Below are 23,983 nucleotides of genomic sequence, written 5' to 3'. Positions count from 1 at the left end.
AGGGAGAGAGGTGTGGGGGGGGAAGATTGAAATGGTTTCTAATCTAATCCATAGATTGTACTCTGGACAATATCTTTGGCATAGTAGAATTTTACAGTCAAATAAATGTGGTGATTTAGTTGAGGCTAGTTATTTTTTAATTAAAAAGACTAATTGAAATTACAGATTATTGGATAAGCATGTATTAAGCACCTACTATATACTGGTCACTGTGTGAAGTTCTGGGAATATAAAGAGATTTAACACATAGCCTACAAATGGGCTTTACTCTGGTGACTAAATTCTAATCTATTGTTTGCATCTCCTAGCTGCCTTTAGTGCTGAGAATTCAAAGAGTTATAGTACATAGACTCTAAATGTTTTCTAGTCTAGTCTATAGATTGTAGTCTGTCCAATATCTTTGGGATAAAGGAAAGGAATTCTATTTTACAGTCCAGCAAAATCAGTAATTCACTTGAGAATAGATTTTTTTCCCCCTAAAATCTAAATTATAGTATTTTCTGTCATGGAGACCATCCCTCCTCTGTATAGGGTAATTTCATGAAAAATAAGGTATTGCCCAAAGATTTGCAAAACCAGGACTCAACCACACAGATGACTAATGTGATACTTATGAATGCATTCTTAGATTAGACTATTGGATCAAAGAAGTTTCCAGAACTACAGAAGCTTCTGAGACAGAAGTTTGCTTCTGTTTATGCTAGGATATCTGGCAATTTATTTGCAGGGATTAAAATTTTCCATTTTCCAGGTCTGACAAAATTATGAAGTCTCTATGGGGTTATACATTTTTTTTGTTTGTTTTTTTTAGTGAGGCAATTGGGGTTAAGTGACTTGCCCAGGGTCACAAAGCTAGTAAGTGTTAAGTGTCTGAGGCCGGATCTGAACTCAGGTACTCCTGACTCCAGGGCTGGTGCTCTATCCACTGCGCCATCTAGCTGCCCCAGAGTTATACATTTTTGAAGCAGAAACAGAAGGATTAGAGAAGGGGCTGATCTCACCTGGGAATAATATTTCCTTTGGCTTAGATTCATCATTCTTCCTAGAAAGCTGTTAGGGATTGTGTCTTTGACATATTTTCCTATAGAACATTTTAAGTCCTATCAGTTTACTAACTATGAAGTGGAAAGCTTATATGCTTCTGAAATATGCCTAGGCACACAAAATCAAGTGGAGACCTGAAGCAACTAACCAGACATTCTTTTGCTGAAATATACCCTAAATTGCCTCATTTAAAGAAAAATGGGCCCCCAAAATCCAGAAAATGTCATCAGTTTAATCTTTGTAGGTAAAACCATGGGAACATTCCTATGTGAAAAGATAAAATAAATTTCAGTTTTTAGCCTAGAGACAAGACTTTATGATGGTAATTCAAATATATATGGGTTCAAAATTAAGTTTGTATGGAAAACAATTTATGTGAAAAATATCAAGAGTTGTAGCAGACTATAAAGCTTAACATGAGTCAATTGATTTGGGTTGTAGTAAAAACAATCTTAATGTTATCTTAGGCTACAACGAGAGCTAGAATATATTTCATAGAGTAAGGGAGGTGATAGTCCTAGTGTATTTTGTACTAGGTAGATTACATAGGGAGTATTTTCTTCAGTGCTACATTTTAGGAAGGATATTGACAAACTGGAGATCAGAGAAGGACAACCAGGTCAGTCAGGAGAGACTGTAAAATCATTATTAATGAAGATCAAGAAGGAACTCAAGATATAAAGCTTAGTGAAAGGAACAATTAAATTGGAGGGGGGAGATAATATATATTTTCCTTTTAAAAATTTACTTTATTATTCATTTATGGAATAAAATAAGCATTTTCACAACAGTACAATAAGAAATATGATTGTGCATGAATCTGCAATTCTAACATGCACAACTCGCTATAACTTTGAAATATACAATGAAATTATCTTGTAAATTTCTTTTTTCCTTTTTTCTTCCCTACTCCCCTCCCCCCAATGAAGAGATGGATACCATTAGATACAAATAGGTATATGTGTGTGTGTATGAGAAAGAAATGTAAATTTATTCCATATATATTTTAACTTATCAGTTCTTTCTCTGAATACAAATAGTGTCTTCATATGTACTTTATCATTAAATTGGGTATTTAAAAATAATCACTCATTATTCACTCAAAATTGTTCTTAAAACAATATTGCTGTTACTGTATATAACATTCTTTGGTTCTGCTCATTTCACTCTTTATTATTTCATGTAAGTAAAAAAAAGAATTTAATGGGGGGCAGATACTATACATTTTCAAGTGTTTAAAGGCTAACATATGAAAAAATTGTCTTATTTGACTTTATTGTTAAAAATCTTGAGGGAAGGTAGAAAGCTATGTGGGGAAGATGTAACATCTGAATCTGCCCCAAAATTCTAATTAACCTTCCCAACTATAAAAGAGGTGCTCTTTGATGCTAATGATTAAGGGAGATTTGACTTAGTGGAGAGATTTGGCCCAAGATATTTTATTGCAAAGTGGAAAATGGTTATGGAATGAGCCAAGTAGAATGAGGGAATTCAGAGTAGGTGTTGAATAATGCAGAGCGAATATAAAGAAGGAAGGGTGTAGGAATGTGGATCCCTTGGTCCAATTCTGTGTTGAATGAGTTGGTTCTAAATCCACCCCTTCCAGTGTAGCCAGGTTGAAAGATTGTGGGTTCTGTGTCCCAATGCCAATGCCTTTTGAATGACATCAGATTTTGGGAAGATGTGATAGCCAACCCTGGTCAGATTTAATTATCCAAGTGGAATAGTTCTGAGCCCCTAGTAGATGCTTCACAGGAAATAAGAATGCTCTGGGAGAAGCCAATAGACCGATTACCAGGATGGGTCATTAGAAAGACAACTGTGAAGGGGTAAAGACCTCTGTCTGATCAATGCAATGAGCAACCCTGATTCCAGAAGACTGATGATAAATGTCCTTAGAAGAGAATTAATGGATTCAAGATGTAGAATAAGGCAAACATTTTGGATGGGGATAATGTGTGAAGTTGTTTTGCTTGACTATGCAAAATTGTTACAAGGGTTTTGTTTTTCTTTTTTCTTTCCTCTAAATTGGGGTGTAGGTGTTAGGGAGGAAAAATCAAGAGAAAATCTTTATTAATTGAAAAATAAAATGAAAAGGCAAACAAATGGGAAGGGCTTTTAAGCCTCTCTGTCTCTGCCTCTGTCTCTCTCTATATATGTTAGTGTGTATGAATGTGGGTAAGGGAGGAATCAGTGTAATCCAGGGGGCCAGGAGACAGAACTAGGAGCAACCAATTGATTATTACAAAGACATAGAATTCAGTTTGATGTAAAGAAAAAAAATAGAGCTGTCCAAAATGGAAATAGGTTGGAACAGAAGGGGGCTCAGAATATACTGGCTTCCTTTTCCCTGGAGGTTTCCAAACAGAAGCTTGATGATCACTCAGGAATTTTATAGAAGGGATTCCTGGGTTTAACCAGATGGCCTCTGAAGGTGTAATTCAAAAATTTGGTGAAATTGTGTATTATTGATTCTTGTATCGTTAGCTTCTAATACTTAGTTCATCAAATCCTTGAAACCATTTTGTAGAATTAAAAAAAATTCCCATCTTTTGGGTAAGCCATTGTCAATAAAATAATTTAATGATACATAGGCTGTTTTACAAGATTGGCTATAAATGTTTGTTCTGGTCAGTAATTAGAAGGGTTTATGTTTGATCTTGCAAGCTGCCTGGTGACCACCAGCCTAATCATTCTAGCCTTGACACACTTCAGCAGCTATAGGAATAGTGGCAAAAAGCAGGCACACAGAACAATACAAGCAAGCATGGGGATATAGAGATTAGAAAAACAAGTGGAAGATGACAGAATTAGAGAAGTATCAATGCTGAAGGAGCCTCAGAACACATCTAGGAAAAGATCTGACAGAAAGGAAAAATGGGAGATTAAAAAAAGGAAGAGGGAAGTTAAAGTATGAGGTTTATAACTAAAAAGTATAAAACTTACCATCCCTAGAAAATGCAATGAGCTCAACTAAAAATTGTAAATTTTTGTTAATGTGGGGCTTACATAATCAAGATCGCATAAGCCTCTTGTGGCTATTTCCCACTGCATTATCATATAGGAGGGAAAAACACAGTGGAACAGAAAGCTCCACATTTACCATTATATGAAGGTGCCTTGGGAATACTTAATGAAGAATTAATTTGTACCTCAGTGTTTATATACTTTGAATATTTCTCTCTCACAGATACAAATGGCAAACCCATACTTTCACAGACTACCTTAGCAAGCCTCAGTGACTGAAAAAAACCGAAGAGTTGTTCAGTGATCAGCCTTCTGGTGATTAATTTCACTGAATTTAGCTAGGATAATATTTGAACAACAGACACACAACCTATTCTGGATTTGCTCTCAGAGCCTTTCCAGTCTCAGCTTCAACCCTACAAACATGGCCTTCTAAGCCTAGGGTCACTTTTAAGCCATAGTGAGGTATCCTATTCGGATTTTGATGGAGGGCTCTAGCAAGGTAGAAAATAGAGTGAAAACTTATTCTTCTACCAAGCTAAAGGATAGGTAGTGGAAGGTGTGCTAGTGGGAGCAGGGGCTAGAGATGTTAGGCAGGGGAGGCAGATATGTAGAATTTTAAGACTGAAATAACCACTTGAGGTAATCTATTCCAATACCTTTTCCAATATAAGTCATCTAAGTACCTCCCCATCAGTATTACAGACAACTTTGCCTCAACATTTTCAAAACACGTGTTTAAAATAATATGTAAAAGGAGGGAGGGGGTAGGGGAGAGTAAGCACTTTGAAATAAGATATCTAGAAGATGAAAAAATGGGGAATAAAGACTTAAGCTGAAGGATAAATATAAATACACATATAATATAAACACATATAAAGCTATATTTGGAGGACAGGGATATACAAAAAGATTTGCAAAAGGTCATGTGAGATAAAAATTCAGGAAAAAAGGAAAGGTATATAGAATTATGTGACATAATAAACTCATGGTCAAATCCAGTATAGAATTCAGAAAGGTCAGGGAGACAGTTTGCTCCAGAGGAGATCATAAAATGACAGAGACTGAAAAAGAGTTGAAGACAAAAAATTGATAGGGATAGCATATGAGTATATTTGTAAAGGAAATTTCAAAAGGAAATTTAAGAATTTCCAAAAAGAAAAAGTTAATAGAGCCAGTGGTGTCAAACTGAAATAGAAACAGATCCCTGGAGGTTGCATATTGACTTTAAAAACCATGAATGAACATTATCTATGTTTTATTGCATTTTTTTTCTTTTGTGAAGCATTTCCCAATTACATCTTAATGTGGTTCAGGCTGCACTAGGGACTTTACTGGCAATTGATTATATAACAGCAATGGTTGTATTTAGTTATTCTATTTTATTATTCACTAAAAGTATTCAGTAGATTAATTGTAGATGGGACAGCAAGTAAGAAAGCTAGACTTGGAATAAACAAGACCTGTGTTCAAATTCTGTAAGCTGTCTGACCCTAATGAATCATTTAACCCCTCTTAGACTCAGTTTTCTCATCTGCAAAATGGGGATTATAAAAATCTACCTTACAGGGTTGTTGTGAAGATTGAGTGACTTAAAAGATGTACAGTGCTTTGCCAACCTTAAAGTGTGACGTGCATGAAAAAAATATAACAGGAATTATATATAATAATAATATCAAACATCAGCAAGCATTTATGAAGTATCTACAATGTGCCAGAAACTGAGTTCAGTGTTGGGAATGCATAGACAAAAGTGATAGAGCTTATGTATTCGAATAAGGGAAATAACATGAGCATATGTAAGTATATGCAGAATAATAGGAATGCTATAGCTACAAGCAACCTTAATGATTATCTGCTAAAAATGACCTCATTTTACTGCTGAGGAAGCTGAGCTCAAACACAATCACATGACTATTGAGAACAAGAAGAGTTAAGGGAGTTGAGAAAAGTGTTGCCTTGGAGTCAGAAAAAAAAATTGGATTTAAATCCCACCTCTGAGACTTAACTAGCTGAGAGAACATGAGAAAGTTACTTAGCCACCCTGAGGGTCTGTTTACTCATTGGAAAAATCAGAATAATAATAAGTGTGTTGCATACCTCACCTAGCTCCTTGTTAAGTTCAGACGCTACAATGTGGCACTTTGCAAACCTGACAGCACTATAGAGTTGATGCAGAAGCCAAAAGGTGGAGTGGATAGAGAGCTGCCTTTATGGTCAGGAAGATTTGGGTTCAAATTTTGCCACGGACACAGGTTAACTGTTTGCAATAACCTCTCAATGCCCACAGATAAATCTCTAAGATGTAGGTTTCAGAAGCTACCAATCTTCATTAATAGAGGGAATTTCCACACTGGGTGTTTCTTATATTGATGTAATCACAGGTGTGAATCCTATTCCTTCCCAAATACACATTAGTTAGCATTAGCTTTTGGATTACCTGTGGAAAAATAAAGACTCAGAGGCCTAAAGTTCAGCTCTTCTTTATTGTAATTTTATTTATCTCATTGCCCCCAGTTTCTTACTTTCCACTCATTTATTCCTTGCAATCTGGCTCCCAAATTTACCTCCAACTGAAATCTTAATTTCCAAGTGTGATGGTCCTTTTTAAATTTCCATACTTCTTGTCTTCCCTGCTGAATCTGACACTCAACAACCCTATGTTCTAGATGCTGTTTTCTACATGGATTTCCCAATTTGGTCTCTTTGGTTCTCCTCTTACCCTTTGGGTTCCCCTTAAGTATCCTTTGTCAAATCCATGTGCATGGGGGCACAGCTTCAGGACTCTGTCTTGGGTCCTCTTTTCCTTTTCTTTTTGAAATTTTCTCTCTTGGTAAACTAATCAGTTCTACAATGCTTAACTAAGATCCCTATGCAGATGACTCATTGAGCTAGGCCATAACATCAATCTCCTGTTATAAATATCCAATTACATGCATCACAGACATCTCAAACTCAACATGTCCAAAACAAAGCTCATTATATTTCCCTATGTTATGGGGAAATATACACTCCTGCGCAAGTGCTAGTTATGAATAAAAGAACAGGTTTATTGGATATCAGAGAAACTGGCCAGGAGGAAGGTTTAAAACTCTTTCCTCCCCGACTAGACTGGGGAGCACCCTTTTATAGGGCCAAGAAGGTGTGCGTGAAATGTCCCTTACTGGGTGGTTGGTTAGAGGTAGTCTAGTGGTGGGTTGGGAGTAGTCTGATGGTGGGCAGTTGCTCTGTTGTGGTGGGTTGCAAGCAGTTTTGTGGTGGGCAGTTACTCTGTCCCTTCCTGGTGCAGTCACACATAACGGGATTACCTCATGGAGAGGGTAAGGAGGACTGGAATGAAGGGTGGTGGTCCTGGAGCTAGCTCAGTCTGATTCGGTGCTGCTTATCTCTCTGGGTATGTCTGTCCTTTGGTTTAGTTTCTCAAGGAGAAGGTTCTTTGATGTACCCCAGAGAACTTCTGGGGTGCTAGGCCCTAAAACACCTACAAACTAACCTCTTTTCCTGACCTTGGGTTTTTTTTTTAGTTTTTTTTTGTTTTTGTTTGTTTGTTTTCCTGTTATAGGCACCATCATCTTTCTGGACATCCAGATTTGTAATTTTGGGGCCATCCTTAATTTTTTTCTCTCCCATTCAATCCCTATTTAAAATCAGTTGCTAAGACATGTCACTTCTAACAACAGCTCTCAACAGTGAGTGGCACATAGTAGGTACCTTATACATGTTTATTCCCTTCCTTCATTACAAAAGCATCCTAACTGATCTCTCTGTCTCTAAGCTCTCCCCTGTCTAATTTATTGTCCATACACCTATCAAATTGATGTTCCTAAATATTTGACCATTCACTTCTCTGCTCAAGAAGCACCAGTGTATCCCTCTTGCTTCTAGGATGAAATACAAGTGCTGTCTTTCACAATCTGGCTTTAGCATGCCTTTCTTTTTATTGTATATCACTCTAAATCCTAGTCTTGTTATTTATCACAGAGGAAATGCCATCTTCTGCAGCCACACCTTGGCCCAGGCTGTTTCTCACCTTCCTCTTTTCCATCCCAGAATTCTGAGTTAACTTCAGGGTTGTTAAGTCATTTTAGTTGTGTCTGACCCTTCATGACCTCCATCTGTGGTTTTCTTGGCAAAGATACTTGAGTAGTTTGCCATTTCCTTCTCCATTGGATATCCTTAGTCAGGCAAACAGAGATTAAGTGACTTGCTGAGGGTCACACAGCTAGGAAGTGTCTGAGGCTGTATTTCAACTTGGGTCTTCCTGACTCTAGGCCCAGTGCTCTATCCACTGAACTACCAGCTGCCCTAAGTTCAGAGCTAGCTAAGATTAAATACTATTTTCTCCTAACAGCTAACCTGATCTTCCAATTGCAATTATCCTTCATGCAGGACATTATTTTGTACTTATATTATCTTGTGTGTGTTATTCCCGCCCCCCCCCCCCCATAACGTATAAACTCCTTGAGGGAAGGGGACTTTGCATATCTAGCACCTAATGTAGTGCTTGGCATACAGCTGGTGCTTAACAAATGCTTTTGAACAAATGAATAAATTATCTGAAAGTCTTATATAATGGAAGGATCACTGACTTGGGTGTCAGAAGACCCAGGTTCCAACTATGCCACTAAGTACGTTAGAAGAGTTACTTAATCCCGTTTGATCTTCTTTTCCTCAACCATAAAATCTCTCAGATTCTTTTTAGCTCTAATATTTTATCAAATGGTGTCACTCTAGCTTTTAACAAGCGTTGTTACCCTATGCCCCAGACATCTTTCTACAATAACTTTGTGATACAGTAGGCGATGCTTCCTGAGTAATGCTGTGGTCCTGATTTTTGTTGTTGTTGTTTATTTTGTAGAAATCTGGAAATATTTTCAAAGCATGACCCATTTGTCCAAAGTATTGGACCTTCGTGACAAATCTTCTCTAAGTTGGAAATTTATTTTTGAAAATTAAATGCAAGGGAAAAGACAAAGGTAAGACATATTATCTAGGACATAATCCTACCCATTCATCTTTCATGCCCCAGTCTGACTCTCCTTCTCTAGTCATCCTTTCTTTCCCAATTCCAATTCATTACTCATTTTCTCTCTCTCTTCCGGATGTCAATTGTACTTATTGACTGCACTACATGATTTGGCACTTAACTGTATTTTAAGCTCCTTTCTATTTCATTTATGTTAGTCTTGTCTCAGTAACCACACTGCAAGTTCCTTAAGGTCTTCTACTTCTTTTGTATTTCCTACAATGCCTATCACAGTGCCGACCAAGCCCTTAATAACACTTGTTAATATTCAGGGTTGGACTCTATAATACACATTGGGAAGACTCCCATAATTTCAGGGCATTAGGCTGTTTCCAGGGCAACAAGCCACTTCTGCTTTTTCTCTTTAGAACCCAAAAAGTACAGAAAGTACAAAATTGCACTGTAGGGTCTTCCAGCCCTACACTTTATCCAAGAAGCAAAAAATTATGGCCAATATTTGAGATGTTTTCCAGGGCCTAATGCTGCATGCTTTTTCTTCATGTAAGGCTATTGTTAACTTATAAAGAATTGTGGGAATTTACAAGGGGGAAAATATATAAATGGAATCATCTATTTTGTGAGGTGGAGAGCTCCCCATTACCAGAGATATAGAAGTACCCCCTCACAAGAGACAATTCTATTTTCAGATAGTGCTGATTGTTAGACGGTTCTTCCTGATATTGTCTTTTTATCTCCAGAGCCCAGTATAATGTTTCACACATATCAGACATCTAGTTTGTGACTATATCAAACAATCTGTACATGTCGATTAGGTGCCTACTGTATTCCAGGCATTGTGCTAGGTACCTGAGCTGGAAAAAAAATGGAGGAGTGAGAAGTTCTCAAGGAGCTTCCATTCTAACAAGTAAATCCAAAATATTATCAGTGTTACTGCTGTTTTAGTTAGAATGCAGTATGATTCAGAAAAATATTGATTTTATATTTTAAGTATTATAACAGTGCTTGATGGCTTCACTTAAGGAATGTCATTTAATGAAATTGTATCATTGAGATTTTGGTAAAAATAGAAAATGGATTGATTTTAATATTTGATTTAAAAATAAATCCTCTTCCCCACTACATAAAGTCATCAGCCTACTTATGATGAGGATTCTCTAAGTGAAGTGACCTTTGGTCATGCCTAAGAGATCAGAATCCCTGCCTACCTGCCCCCATCCATGTGGGTGCTTAAGAGCTATTCAAATAAAATTTAGCCAATAAATATATGAAAGAAATATTGTAATCTAACTCAAAAGTTTCATATCAAGTAGCTCCTGAGGGCTTATTTTTTCTGAACAGAAGAACTTATGGGAAAAATTAATAATAAAAGTTAATGCTAGAACTTAAAAAATGAATAAGGTCAAAATAGAAGTACCATCTGTGTGCATCTGTGTTCACTTGTAACTTTTAAAAGACATAGGAAGCTAAATATGAGTGTGGAACTTCCTCAGTTTAGAACACTTTGTAGCACTGTTGTTTTTATTACTCTTGGAGGTGTGTGTGTGTGTGGGGGAGCATCTGGTCAACATCCAAGTGGATGTGTTCAGACTTTTTGCTTTCACTTTGCTAATTCACATTTCAAAGTCAACATTCTCACAACGTAAGGGTTAAATTTCACTCTTTTGGCAGTAGAAACTGACATTTATAGTGGTGAAGGGGGTTTTAAAAGACAACTTTTGACTTAAATGTAAAACTCGTGTATAGCAGAGGGTGATTTAAAATGAATATTGAATTTGATTTTTTTTTGCCTGTTATAAATGTTTGTTTCTATGCTTTAATGTGCTTCTGGTTTATAAACCACTTTCTTTTAAGCACAGGATCCCATTTCAGGAAAACCGGACAGGACTTACTCTAAAATCCCTTCTATCTCAGGCATTGTCATTTTTGTGGCTTCCACAACCGTTTCTTATTGTATCCTAGTATTAGCCAGAATTTTTATCAAATCTTCTTCCTAAAATTGCCTCAAAGCTTAACATAATTGGCATCTTGTCAGAAAAATTACTCTTAGTAGTCAAGAATGCCTTTCCAGATAAACCGAATGCAATTTATTTTGCTTTCTGAGATACACAATCAATACACACATATACCTAATGGGTATTCAATGGATTATGATTGATTGAATTTATTTTGCATATCTGCATATTGTCATAAACATTATTAAGTATCCTTGAATATTCTGAAACCTGCCTTGCACCTGTTTGGTTTGCTATTGCTACCCTGGTGCGGACCTTCATCCTCTCATGACTGGACTATTGTAATAGCCTACTGGTTGGTCTCCTTCCATCAAGTCTCTCCCCACTCAAATCCATCCTCCACTCAGTTATCATATTAATATTCCTAAAATTCAGATCTGACCATATCACTCCCCTTTCCCATTCAATAAGCCCCAATGGCTCCCTATTACCATCAGGATCAAATATAAAACCCTCTGGTTTTTGGAGCCTATTCATGAACTAACCCTATCACAGCTTCCCAGTCTTCATATACTTTAGTCCTCCTCTATGTACTTCATGATCCAGGAACATCAGACTCCTTGCTGTTTGTTTTTCACACTAGATACTCTATCCTAGTGTTTGTTTGTTTTTTGGCAGGGCAATGAGGGTTAAGTGACTTGCCCAGGGTCACACAGCTAGTGTCAAGTGTCTGAGGCCAGATTTGAACTCAGGTCCTCCTGAATCCAGGGCTGGTGCTTTATCCACTGTGCCACCTAGCTGCCCCTATCCTAGTGTTTTTGCTGGCTATGCTCCCTATTTGGAACTGTCTCCCTCCTCATTCTTGCCTTCTAGCTTCCCTGATTTTCTCTGTCTCCACTAAAATCCCACCTTCTGAAAGGAGCCTTTCTCAGTCCTTATTAAACTTGTGCCTTCCTTTGAGACTAACCCCAATTTATCCTCTATATATCTTGTTTGTACACAGTTGTGTGCATATTATCTTCCCCTATTAGATTGTAAGCTCCTTACAAGCATGTATCTCTCATCTTTAGCACAGTGCCTGGTACACAGTAGGCATTTAATAAATGTTATCTGGCTGATTAACAATTTAATAAAACTCACATACTGGTAAAAATGGAGAAATTAATTTAAATAATGTGTTTAAGATGATAGACATCTAATTTCTATATAGTTTTATTTATAGCTTTATATGTTCCCTCAAAATTAACAAAATTTGCAAAAAGACTGATTCTATTTAGTTATATGAGTAGAATTGACAAAACATTGTCAGTCTACTAGAGCATGGTTGTGACTTTCCCAGAAAAAGAGAACACAGGTATTTAGTATGGTATAGAACTGGTAAGAACTGGTAAGAACTATCTGCTGTGGTAAAAAAGTGTAATAATGTCTAATATAATCAGCTATTTACATTCATTTATTATTTATATGTCATTATACTCTGGGTATGGTTTGGAATTATTGTATATATCACTAATATATTCTCAGTTATGCAGCATAGCACGCATTTTTACCATCATACTGTCTTTGGTGAAATTAATATGCGATTTCGGAAGTATGGAAACTTATCATTTCAGAGACTAACTTGCTGTGAACTCTGATGCAGGCCCTGGAGAGAATATATGTGCAACAAAAAGGAGAGACAGGTATACGTAAGTCCATGGTTTGCTTATGATGGTGACTATGTAGAGCACAATTACTAGGCACAGTCCAGTTTCATCCTCTCTCCCTCCTAATATAACCTAACTTAACTGAACTTATTTTTCTTTTTGTCTCACTCAGTCAAACTCACCTGTGGCCTAGCACAATCACTGACTGTCTCGGAACCATGAGATATGGTATGATAATCTTTCCATAACATTTTCAGGTGTCATGAACACATACTAAATTTGGCTTTGATCCAGACATATGGTGGTAAAAAGCGTTACTGATTGCATAACTACCTCAACCCTCTATTAGAAGTCTAAGGATATAAAGGAGGGAATGTAATGGAATTTATTAATTTGATCATTGACAATGCTATGCTAAGGTTTAGTAAAAATGCAGCAATTCAAACAGTTAAAGAAGAGAATCCAGCTTTCCAGACCAGAGTCCAGAATCCAGTTTTTCCAGACCAGAATCCAGACCAGAGTCCAGAATCCAGTTTTTCCAGACCAGAATCCAGACCAGAGTCCAGAATCTAGTTTTTCCAGACCAGAATCCGGTTTCCTCCTGATGACATCTTACCACTTCAAGAAGAGAAGAGAACTCAGAGACTTTATATGAACTGTTTTGTTTTGTTAGTTTTTACTATCTCCTTTTTGTTATTATATGCCATCTGTAACATGTACTCTCTGCAGAGGCCCTCCCTTTGCAAGACCAATGTCAAAGCATCGGTTCATGAGGACAAAAAACCTCCCCTCTGAACAAAACTTTCCTCTCTTCCTTTTCTATATTGTTGTTAACATATTATTAGTTAGCAATAGTTATTATATTCTGTTATTTTTTACTGTTCCGTCAAGGAAACGTCCCGTTTCTTGAGGAAGCAAAGGGGGGAAATGTGGTAAAAAAGTGAAAGTTTTTAACAGTCGGTTAGGATAACTGAAAGACGCCAGTTTTTGAAGGACCACCCTTTCGGGGAGGAGACCGTGATGAACCACCAGTCCATCTGCTAAGCGCTCCACTTCCAGGGTTCGAGCTTAAAAGGCAAGGAGAGAACGGAAGTGAGGTCTTTTTCCGCTCTCCTCGTCTGCTGGCTTGCTCTGCACACACAGACGCTGACTCAGGTTCGACTTGGCCTGGTTCTCCGTAACAGCACGTGCTTGATGCGGCTCTCAGCCTCAGAGGGGGCCTTGGGTTTTTGGTGAGTTCTATACGGAATATAGACTAAGCTTAGATTTAAGACTATTTGTTTGTATTTCTACTTTCCTATCTCTCTAATCAACATCACCTTGTAATTCCCAAACAATAAAAGCCCTAACTAAAGATCAGAGGCTTCTTCCACTTACTGGTCTGGGAGATAAATAAGGGAAAGGTTAAAAGGGAGTTTAATGCTCTTGTATCCAATTTTAAATCTCATACTGCCTTAGTCAAAATCTGGTATTTTCCTTATACTTATGTCACCCCTACTCCCAATGTTTGATAATTGGTGTAAAACAATAGCCACTAAAGACTTAGATCTTGCATAGCACTCCATGTTCTTCAGAATAAAGGCAAAGCCATATTATCAATGACAGAAAATGTCAATATCAAGAGCAGTTTTGTTCAATGATGCCTGGGAGACTGAAAATGGTAATTATGCTTTTGTTCCACAAGACCATGTAATTAAAACAGGAAAACTGTGAAAGCATAAAAGACAATTATCAACTGACATGATAAAATTAATCTATTTGGTTTTTTTCCCCTTGTCGCCCATATAATATGGTTTGAATTTATATGGCTACTGCCCACTATAAACTATTTCATTACTATAATAATATCCTTTTGCTGATTTTATAGATATTTCTACTTCTTCATGCTATTGGAATTATGTAAAATGAAAAAGATGCAAGAAAAATACAGCTCCCTTAAAAAAAGGAATATTAACTTTCCATCATCAATTCTACCCCAACAGTAAATAAAAAAAAATAAGGGTCCATTAGGCTTTGGGGCTTGTTTTCCTAAATTAATATACTACATGTAAGAGGCAGAGTGCCATGGTGGATAGAAATCTGGTCTTGGAGTCAGGAAAGCCTGAGTTCCAGTCCTGCCTCTGTCCCATGATGGTTACATGATGTGAGGCCCGTTACTTAACTTCTCAATGGAACTCTAAGACTGTAAGTTGCAAAGAAGAGGCAGACCTGCTTTGGTAGAGGGCATTTTCTCATTGGGATTTCCTAAAGCAATGAAATCATGTGTCTTGTCCAAAAACCAAAACAAATGTATTCTATTAATTTGTGCATTAGAACACTACATTAGAACCTTATTACTACTTGAATTTAATTAGTGAAGTGCCTGGGATCTAGCAGGTGCTCAATAAATGCTTTTTGATTGATCATTTCAGATTAAAACCATTCCCATATATTATAATTGCATAAAAACCAGATTTAGCTAGTTTATGGTATGGATATTATTTTTGTTCTCTAATCCCAACATTATAAAAAGAGGATCCACTGTAATAATTTTGTATAGACAGCCAATAGTTGATAAATATTTATTAAGCACCTACTACATGTCAGGCACAGTGCTAAGCTCTGGTCATACAAAGAAAGGCAAGAGACAGTCCTTATTTTTGAGAAGTTTGATTTCTTCCTTCCTTCCTTCCTTCCTTCCTTCCTTCCTTCCTTCCTTCCTTCCTTCCTTCCTTCCTTCCTTCCTTCCTTCCTTCCTTCCTTCCTTCCTTTCTTTCTTTCTTTCTTTCTTTCTGTCTTTCTTTCTTTCTTTCTTTCTTTCTTTCTTTCTTTCTTTCTTTCTTTCTTTCTTTCTTTCTTTCCAGGGCAATGAGGGTTATGTGACTTGCCCAGGGTCACACAGCTAGTAAGTGTCAAGTGTCTGAGCTGGATTTGAACTCAGGTCCACCTGAATCCAAGGCCGGTGCTTTATCCACTGCGCCATCTAGCTGCCCAAGGAGTTCAATTTCTAATGATGGGTAGGATTGGGGTGATTGTTTATGTTAATTAATTTGAGACATCCACTGAAAACAATTACATTTCCTTTAGGTTTACATATCATCTGTAATTTTTATGCTTGACCCATCAACTTTGCTTCAAAGTACTACCAATTTTCTTACCCCTTTCTGAACATTAAGTACTGTGTTAATAAAATTTTATGACATTTCTAGTAAAAATTTCTTTTTGTGGGGCAGCTAGGTGGTGCAGTGGATAGAGCACCGGCCCTGGAGTCAGGAGGACCTGAGTTCAAATCCGGCCTCAGACACTTGACACTTACTAGCTGTGTGACCCTGGGCAAGTCACTTAACCCCAATTGCCTCACTAAAATTAAAAAAAAAATTTCTTTTTGTAAAAGGTGGAGGTGGAAAGAATACTTTAAAAAAACTAATGGACTTGTTAAAGTTCAATATCTTCATGAATTTGCATGTCATCCTTGCGAAGGGGCCATGCTAATCTTCTCTGTATCATTCCAATTCTAGTATATGTGCTGCCTAAGCGAGCACTAAAGTTCAGTATCTTATGTATTCACCGTTAAGATGAGATTTCTTTGGATTTTAAACATTTTTTTTGGATTTTATTTTTTTTTAAATCATAAAAGTTTTTTTTATTATTTCCAGTTACATGTAGAGATAGTTTTGAACATTTTTTTTTTTTTGGTGAGGCAATAAGGGTTAAGTGACTTGCCCAGGGTCACACAGCCAGTAAGTCTTAAGTTTCTGAGGCCAGATTTGAACTCAGGTACTCCTGACTCCAGGGCCGGTGCTCTATCCACTGCACCACCTAGCTGCCCCCCCTTTTAAAAAATTATTTATTTATTTTTTGCAGGGCAATGAGGGTTAAGTGACTTGCCCAGGGTCACACAGCTAGTGTCACGTGTCTGAGGATAGATTTGAATTTAGGTCCTCCTGAATCCAGAGCTGGTGCTTTATCCACTGCACCACTTAGCTTCCCCAACATTTGTTTTTATAAGATTTCTAGTTTCAAATTTTTCTCCCTCCCCAAGACAGCAAGCAATCTGATATAGGTTACATATGTACAATCACATTAAACATATTTTTGTATTACTCATGCTATGAAAGAAGAATCAGAGTAAAAGGGAAAAACCTCAAAAAAGAAAAACAAAAAAAAAATAGAAATAGTATGGTTCAATCTGCATCTAGATTCTATAGTTTTTTTTTCTTTTTCTGGATTTGGAGAGCATTTGCACCATGAGTCCTTTGAACTATCTCGGACCATTGTATTGCTGAGAAGAGTCAAGTCTATCACTGTTGATTAACACACAATGTTGTTGATACTGTGTACAATATTCTCCTGGTTCTGCTCATCTTACTCATCATCAGTTCATGTACATCCTTCCAGGTTTATCTGAACTCCTCCTGCTCATCGTTTCTTACAGCACAATAGTATTCCATTATATTCATATACCACAACTTCTTCAGCCATTCCCCAATTGATAAGCATCTCCTCAATTTCCAATTCCTTGCCAGCACAAAAAGAGCAGCTATAAGTATTTTTGTACAGGTGGATCCTTTTGACAGGATTTTCTTTAAAACTATAGACATACTCTAGTATACACTCACCTCCATACCCCAACATACCCCCACATGATTTGATGTACTATATATTGTAAGAGGGATTAATTTCATTCCTCTCCTAATGGACAAAATGATACCCATGCTTAAATTATAGACTTTTTGAGGCATTTTTTATAATTACAAATAACAAACTACATCCCATAAGTTATACCTATACTAATTGGGTTATTAAATAAGCATCTGCTTCTTCAGATACTAACTTCACAATCAATCTTCTTTATAGGCTAGACTTTAATTTCTCATTTGCTCCTAGAACAAAATACAATATTGAAGATTCTTTGATATTTTATCCATTTAACCTCTCCTTCCAAGAGCAATATTTAGGTGAGCCCATTAAGATGACAGAAAAATTAACTTCAGCAAAGGCTGGGTGAATTCCCCCCCCCCCCCCCATCCCCGGTCCTTTTTAGAGCAGTCAAGTCTGGTATAAACTCAGGATTAAGATTAGGAACTGTTTCATTCTTCCCTCCCCCCCCCCATTTCCAGCTCCTAGAGCAGTGTCTCACAAATAGAAGCTTCTTAATAAGTATTTACTGACTAATTTATTGATTATGTAGTCTCAAGTATGGTGTAGACCTAGGTCACTGAGATAGGAAGCACTTGGTACAAAGTCATATATATGACAATTAGTATTTATGGAGGGTGATGAAGCATTTTAAGAAAAAAATGGAAAAATCTCAGTATTAGAGTCTAAATGTACCCACCATAAATGGCTTTTTAATAATGTAGTCCTAAACCATAATTCTATGAAAATAGTTTTCATCTTTTTGCACATTATCTTTTTTACATTTTTAAAGGACATATCTAATCACATAGGTAATATGCACACTGTACGTTCATCACAATACATCCTTGACATGTCTTATCAATGTAATAGTGAGATCCTTTAGTAAACCATTAAGCAGTGGCCAGAAAAAACCTTTGGCACAATGCCATTGCTAAGATTAACAATCTAGATCTTACAGGGCATCTTGTTCTCCCCCTTAGCACCATGTTGGCATATATTAGGTGCTGAGTAAGTGCTTGTAGCTTATCTGCCTTCATATTTTACAGTTGGGGAGGAAACTGATTACCAAGGAGGTTAAATCACTTGCCCAAGATAACACAGCCAGTAAGTGTCAGAGATGGGTTTTGAACCCAGGTTCTTTGATTCTAGAAAATGTATTTTAGAGATGTGGTACTGCATTGATAAATCAAAGTACTTTTTGACACACTATTTTGTGCGGGCTGGGTAGGCAATCTTTACCTCCCCAAGTGGAGTGGTCTCTTGGTCTTTTGACCTAGGAAGAACAAAAGATGAACAGCCCAAATTTGCCCTCTAATGGAATGTGTGCTTCAGGGAGTTCACATCATTTTAATCTGGATTTAGGATTGCAGCTAAAAATCTCTCTAAAATGTTGTCGTTCTGAAATTGAATAGAGATCACATTGATCCTGTCCTTATTTTGGGAAAAAGGAAGGGAACATGCTTTCATTAAATGCCTACAAAATGCCAGTCACTATATTAAGTGCTCTAGAAGTATTATTTTATTTTGTCCTTACAAACTGTGGGAGTAGGTGCTTTTATCTCCCCCATTTTACAGTTGAGGAAGCTAAGGCAGGCAGTGGGTAAGTGACTTGCCTAGGATCACACAGCTAGTAAACATCTGAGGCTGGATTTCAACTCAAGTATTATTTACTCCAGGCCCGTTATTCTATCTACCGTACCACCCAGCTGCTTCTAAAAAAAGGACAAGGAAATGAAAATTGATATGCATTCCCAGTTTAATTACTCTTGTGTGTATGTGTATATTATTGTTATTCAGTCATTTTCAGTTGAGTCTGACTCTTCATTATCCCATTTGGGGTTTTCTTGGCAAAGATACCAGAGTGGTTTGCCATTTCTTTCTCCAGCTCATTTTACAGATGAGGAGACTGAGGCAAACAGGGTTAAGTCATTTGATCAGGTTCACACAGTGTAATTATCTGAGGTCAGATTTGATCTCAGGAAGATAAGTTTTCCTGACTACAGACCCAGCACCCTATCCACCTAGCTACCCTGGTGTGTTTATAACTTGGATTAAAAACTATAGATAATTTGTAAATTTACAGGTGATATGATACTTTACTAGCTACATGAACATTTCTGTTAGAAGTGATCATATCCATGCCTGGTAGAAGCAGTTAGCAATGATTAAGGAATCATAAAGTGTAAAAAAATGCAACAGTGCTACATGTTACAAATTTGAATGCTTCTGTATCATCAGAAGCCCAGAACATGATGCTGAAACACTGAAATAGAGTGACTTCTTTAAAGTACACAATTCCCCCCCCCCCATCTTGTCCCAGATTAACAGCTGGATATAAACTCAGTTCCTGACTGCTGAGTGCTAATTAATACTGCCACTGACACACAGTACAAGTCGGACAAATTTTTTTCCCATAAAATATGAGTAAGCTGATAATTTTACATGTAGGTTGACAAGTCAAAAAACGGAATTTTATTATGATTTAAAATAATTCCACAAGATGTCATTTAATTTAAAAAAAAATAATAACATTCTTATCTTAATTTCTTAGACAATTCAAAGAGAGACTAATAATATCTGCCTTAATCTGACAATCATTTGTATCACTCATCTAGTTGCTCTGGAATTGAAGATCTTAAAAAGTTGCATATGCATTTCTAAACAATGAATTTCTTTTAATTTAGAAACATACTCATAGGGATCTCATTTAAAATAACTGGAATTGCTTTTTAGTAGATTAAAAGTCTAATTTTTAACATATAGCAGGTAATATAGATTTGATACATGCATGCTCTTCATTCTAAAGTGATGAAAAAGGATAAAAAAGACCATCCTTGCAGGGGATTATTTACTTCTGGTAAAACACACATTCTTATATTTCATCAACTGATAATTCAGAGACTCATTGGCTCATTGGCTCATTTGCTACCTTAGAGTAACAGAACTACAGACAAATCGAAACCAAAAGAGAAACTGGGTTCGCTATGGAGCTAGGCACTCTTGTTTTGCAAAAGAAGAATCACACCATGTTTCATGTTTATATAGCACTTTCATCTGAAGATTTCAAGTACTTTGTAAACATTAACTTGTTAATTTTCACAGCATCTCTAGGAAGTGAAAAGGACTGCTATTAACATTTGAGAGTTAGGCAATGAAAGACTTAAGCACTCTGGTCAAGTCAATGACCAGTCATGATTCCAGAGGACTGATGATTGAGGCATGCTCACCCACTTCTGACAGAGAGGTATTGGACTCAGGATGCATTTTTGGATATGGCCAATGCAGGAATTTGCTATGCTTAGCTCTGTGTATTTTTATGAGGGTTTTGTTTTTTTATTTTCTCTTTTTTTTACAATGGGGAGGGGGGGAGAAAAATAAATGTGTATTAATCAAAATAGAATAAAACATTTTGAGAATTAGAGATAAATAAAGCCATGCAAGTGAAGTGTAAAGAACACTGGTTCCTTCTTACTCTAAAATTCTATCGTATTTTTTGGCTTCAAATCAGAGATAGAACTGTCCATAGAATTGTCTTCCTCTGTTTCATCACTTTGTAACAAATACCTCCTGGAAATGATACCCACTGTTCCAAGCCAGCTGCTACCAGCACTTTGCTCTGAGCATCTCAAGTACTTTACAAGCATTCATTTGCTAAATTTTCACAACATCATTAAGAGGTGGACAAATGTCGGAGGATTATTATTTCTATTCAAAAGATATAGATAAGGAATTAGCTTAAGTGGAGAGAAAACTGGATTGGAGCCTGAAGAATTTGGATTCTAGTACCAACCAGTGTTCAATAAGAAAGCCTAGGATAATCTTGAATCCAACCCAGATGATTGATTTAGAGAACTAGGGTAGACTGACCTGTCATAGAATCATATTTCTAGAGATGGAAGAGAACATGATATTATACATTTAGACCTGAAATATCTGCATTAACTACCTCATGTTATAGATGAGGAAACTGGGGGGCCATAGAGTTCCAATTATTTTTCCATGGTCCGGCAAGTAGCAAGTGGCAGTGCAGTCATTTGAATCCAAGTCCTCTGACTTTGAGGTTCCTTTTTAGCTGTATGTCTACAATTCTATGATTTCATGAATATAAGTACAATGCTTTCCCCATTGTACCACACTGGCTTCCCTAGGCTCCTAAAAGGTTCTAGAATAGATTCATATGTCCTTTTCAGAAAGAATAGCTAGAATTTATATAGCATATTAAAGTTTGTGAGGAATTTTACAAACATCTTATTTTTTCTTCACAACAACACTGGGGCATAGATAGCATTGTTATTCCTGATTTACAGATGAAGAAATTAAGGCCAGAGTGAGCTGCTCTGTGAAGTAATGAATCCCCTTGAAGACATCTTTTCTTTCTAAGGGAAGAATATATAGTACTCTATCCTATTCCATTCAATTTCTAGTGCTCTCCAAATCCTTAAATAACTAAATTGAAAAGAAGGAAGTAACCATATATATTGGGGCAACTAGGTAGCACAGTAGATGAAATGTGGACCTCTAGTCAGGAAGACATCTTCCTGAGCTCAAATCCAGCCTCGGAACTTACTAGATGGGTGACCCTGGACAAGTCACCTAACCCTGTTTTCCTCACCTTTCTTATCTGTAAAATGAGCAAGAGAAGAGAATGGCAAACCATTCCAGTATCTTTGCCCCAAACCCCCCAAATGGGGTCACAAAAAGTCAGGCACAACTGAAAACCAACTGAACAACAATAACATCACATGTAGTAAGCATCAGGTAGCCTGAGCAGACCTGTGGGGTTAGGTCAACTTTATGGTCCTATAAAGGTTTGTTTTATGTAGGTATTTGCACCACCATGGGACCTCTTGGAGCTTGCATAATACACAGCTGTCCTCACATCAAATTTGTTTAATTAAGAAAGATGTCCTTGTAGAATTCAGTACTTTCTGCTCCTGAACCTATTCTGAACTTTTAGCAACATTGTTCTCAGATCTCTTTTCCAGCCCTCGTCTGTCTGTATGTATTTTGAATGATTGGTTTAAAAAAATTCTTAGAGGTAATGTTCTGTATTTCAAATTATATCAGTTGTCTATATAGCTAAGTCTGCCTACACTTTCTTCTATCCTTAATTAACTACCAAGATATAACACTTAACACATTTTCACAGCACATTTAATTTCTGAAGCATACCTTCTTCAACCAGAAATCCAGAGGGTGTGATCAAACCTTTCATCCTGCAAAATGCCAGGTAACCATTATCAGTACTGTATTTGATGACCAGTACTGTGAAGGGTAGGAGTCAAACTGTGTCACCTGTGAAGGTTGAGGCAGATACCCTCTTTCACACTCAGTTTTAAATTACATAGGAACATCAATTAAATTTCTCATAATGAAATGTTTTATTTTGTTAAGCTTGCTACTATTATTCCACATTAGTGCATAAAAACCGAAAAGCTATGGACAATCAATTCAAAGAAAATTGTCTTTCGCTTTTCAACTGAGTTTAGCCATGGGAACATTTAAATAGTAACTAAGAATTTCTTTTACTCCATGGCTATTGGCAACACAACAGAGAATCTGACCAAGAAGAGAGGTTCTTCATTTTTTCCCCTCTCTCCCTTGACCTCCAAAGAACCACAGTCTTATCCTTTCCCCCATTCAAGTCTGTTGTGTAGTAGGTAATGAAAGCATTTTTTTTTTTTGCTGAGGCAATTGTGCTTAAGTGACTTGCCCAGGGTCACACAGCTAGCAAGTGTTAAGTGTCTGAGGCTGCATTTGAACTCAGGTCCTCCTGACTCTAGGGCCAGTGCTCTATTCACTGCACCACTTAGCTGCCCCATGAAAGCATTTTTTAAAAAAACAACATCTTTTTACAACTGAGAAAACTAACTCTAAAAGGTCAAATGACTTGCTAGTTAGTAATTGTGAGAGGAGGCATATGAATCCCAGATCTCTTCTGACTCAAGCTCCAATAGTAGTCTTCCTAGTATTTTCTCTAACTCCACCAGAATAAGAAAACAATAGCAAAATTGATTTGGCATAGAGACCTTTAATGCGGACATTCTTTTTTGTTGTTGCCATAAGACTAGTTAGATGACAAGTCAGTTCTAATTCAGTCATGCAGCTTGCACATAATTTGCAATTTTCCCAAGCACAACAGATTTATTTTATTATGAAAATTGATAAAATGACAACCAAGTAGATTACACTTATTTAGAAAATTTAAGTTTAATTGTGTTTCCTAGGATTTTGTCCTATGTAACTAGCACAGTGCTTGATGCTTGTTGACTTGTTGGTGTTACTGTTTTTCAATTCTGTGAATATTTATTTGTGGCATATATATATATATATACACACACATACATGCACATAAGTGCCAACATATACAGACATCCATATGCACATATATGTATATATGTGTGTATGGATGTGTATATATCTCTATCTCTATCTATCTCTGTCTATTTAATGGACCTTTACTGAAATTTAATAGTTGGGGCATATCCTCTAGAATTACATTACTGCTGAGATGGGGAATGTAGTAAAAAATACTCTTGTTTCCCTACTGTAGACCATTAAGTCCATCTTTCTCATTTTACAGAGGAGAAAAAAAAATCAATATAAAAGTTAAGTGACTTGCTTATGGTCTTGCCCAGCTAGTAAATTTCTGCCTTTAGTGCTACTACCACATGAGGTCCCATCCAGGTGTTGATAGCTGATCCTGTAAGTTCAAGCATTAGAAGAAGACTTGAACTCAAGTCTTCCCAGTTACATGGTGTATCAAA

General features: G+C 36.8%; 1 protein-coding gene and 1 non-coding gene across 2 annotated transcripts in view; both read right to left on the bottom strand.

Annotated features, from left to right (window-relative positions):
* The window catches only part of KCNQ5 (potassium voltage-gated channel subfamily Q member 5), a 713,228-nt gene that overhangs the window by 404,228 nt on the left and 285,017 nt on the right, over window positions 1-23,983 (bottom strand).
* LOC122726939 lies at window positions 16,011-16,117 on the bottom strand. Its single transcript, XR_006352930.1, has one exon. It is a non-coding gene; the product is annotated as a U6 spliceosomal RNA (small nuclear RNA).

Source organism: Dromiciops gliroides, chromosome 4 (genome assembly GCF_019393635.1).
Source record: "Dromiciops gliroides isolate mDroGli1 chromosome 4, mDroGli1.pri, whole genome shotgun sequence".
Taxonomy (NCBI): Eukaryota; Metazoa; Chordata; class Mammalia; order Microbiotheria; family Microbiotheriidae; genus Dromiciops; species Dromiciops gliroides.
The sequence above is the reverse complement of the archived record's forward strand: the minus strand, read 5'-3'. Positions and strand labels throughout refer to the sequence as shown.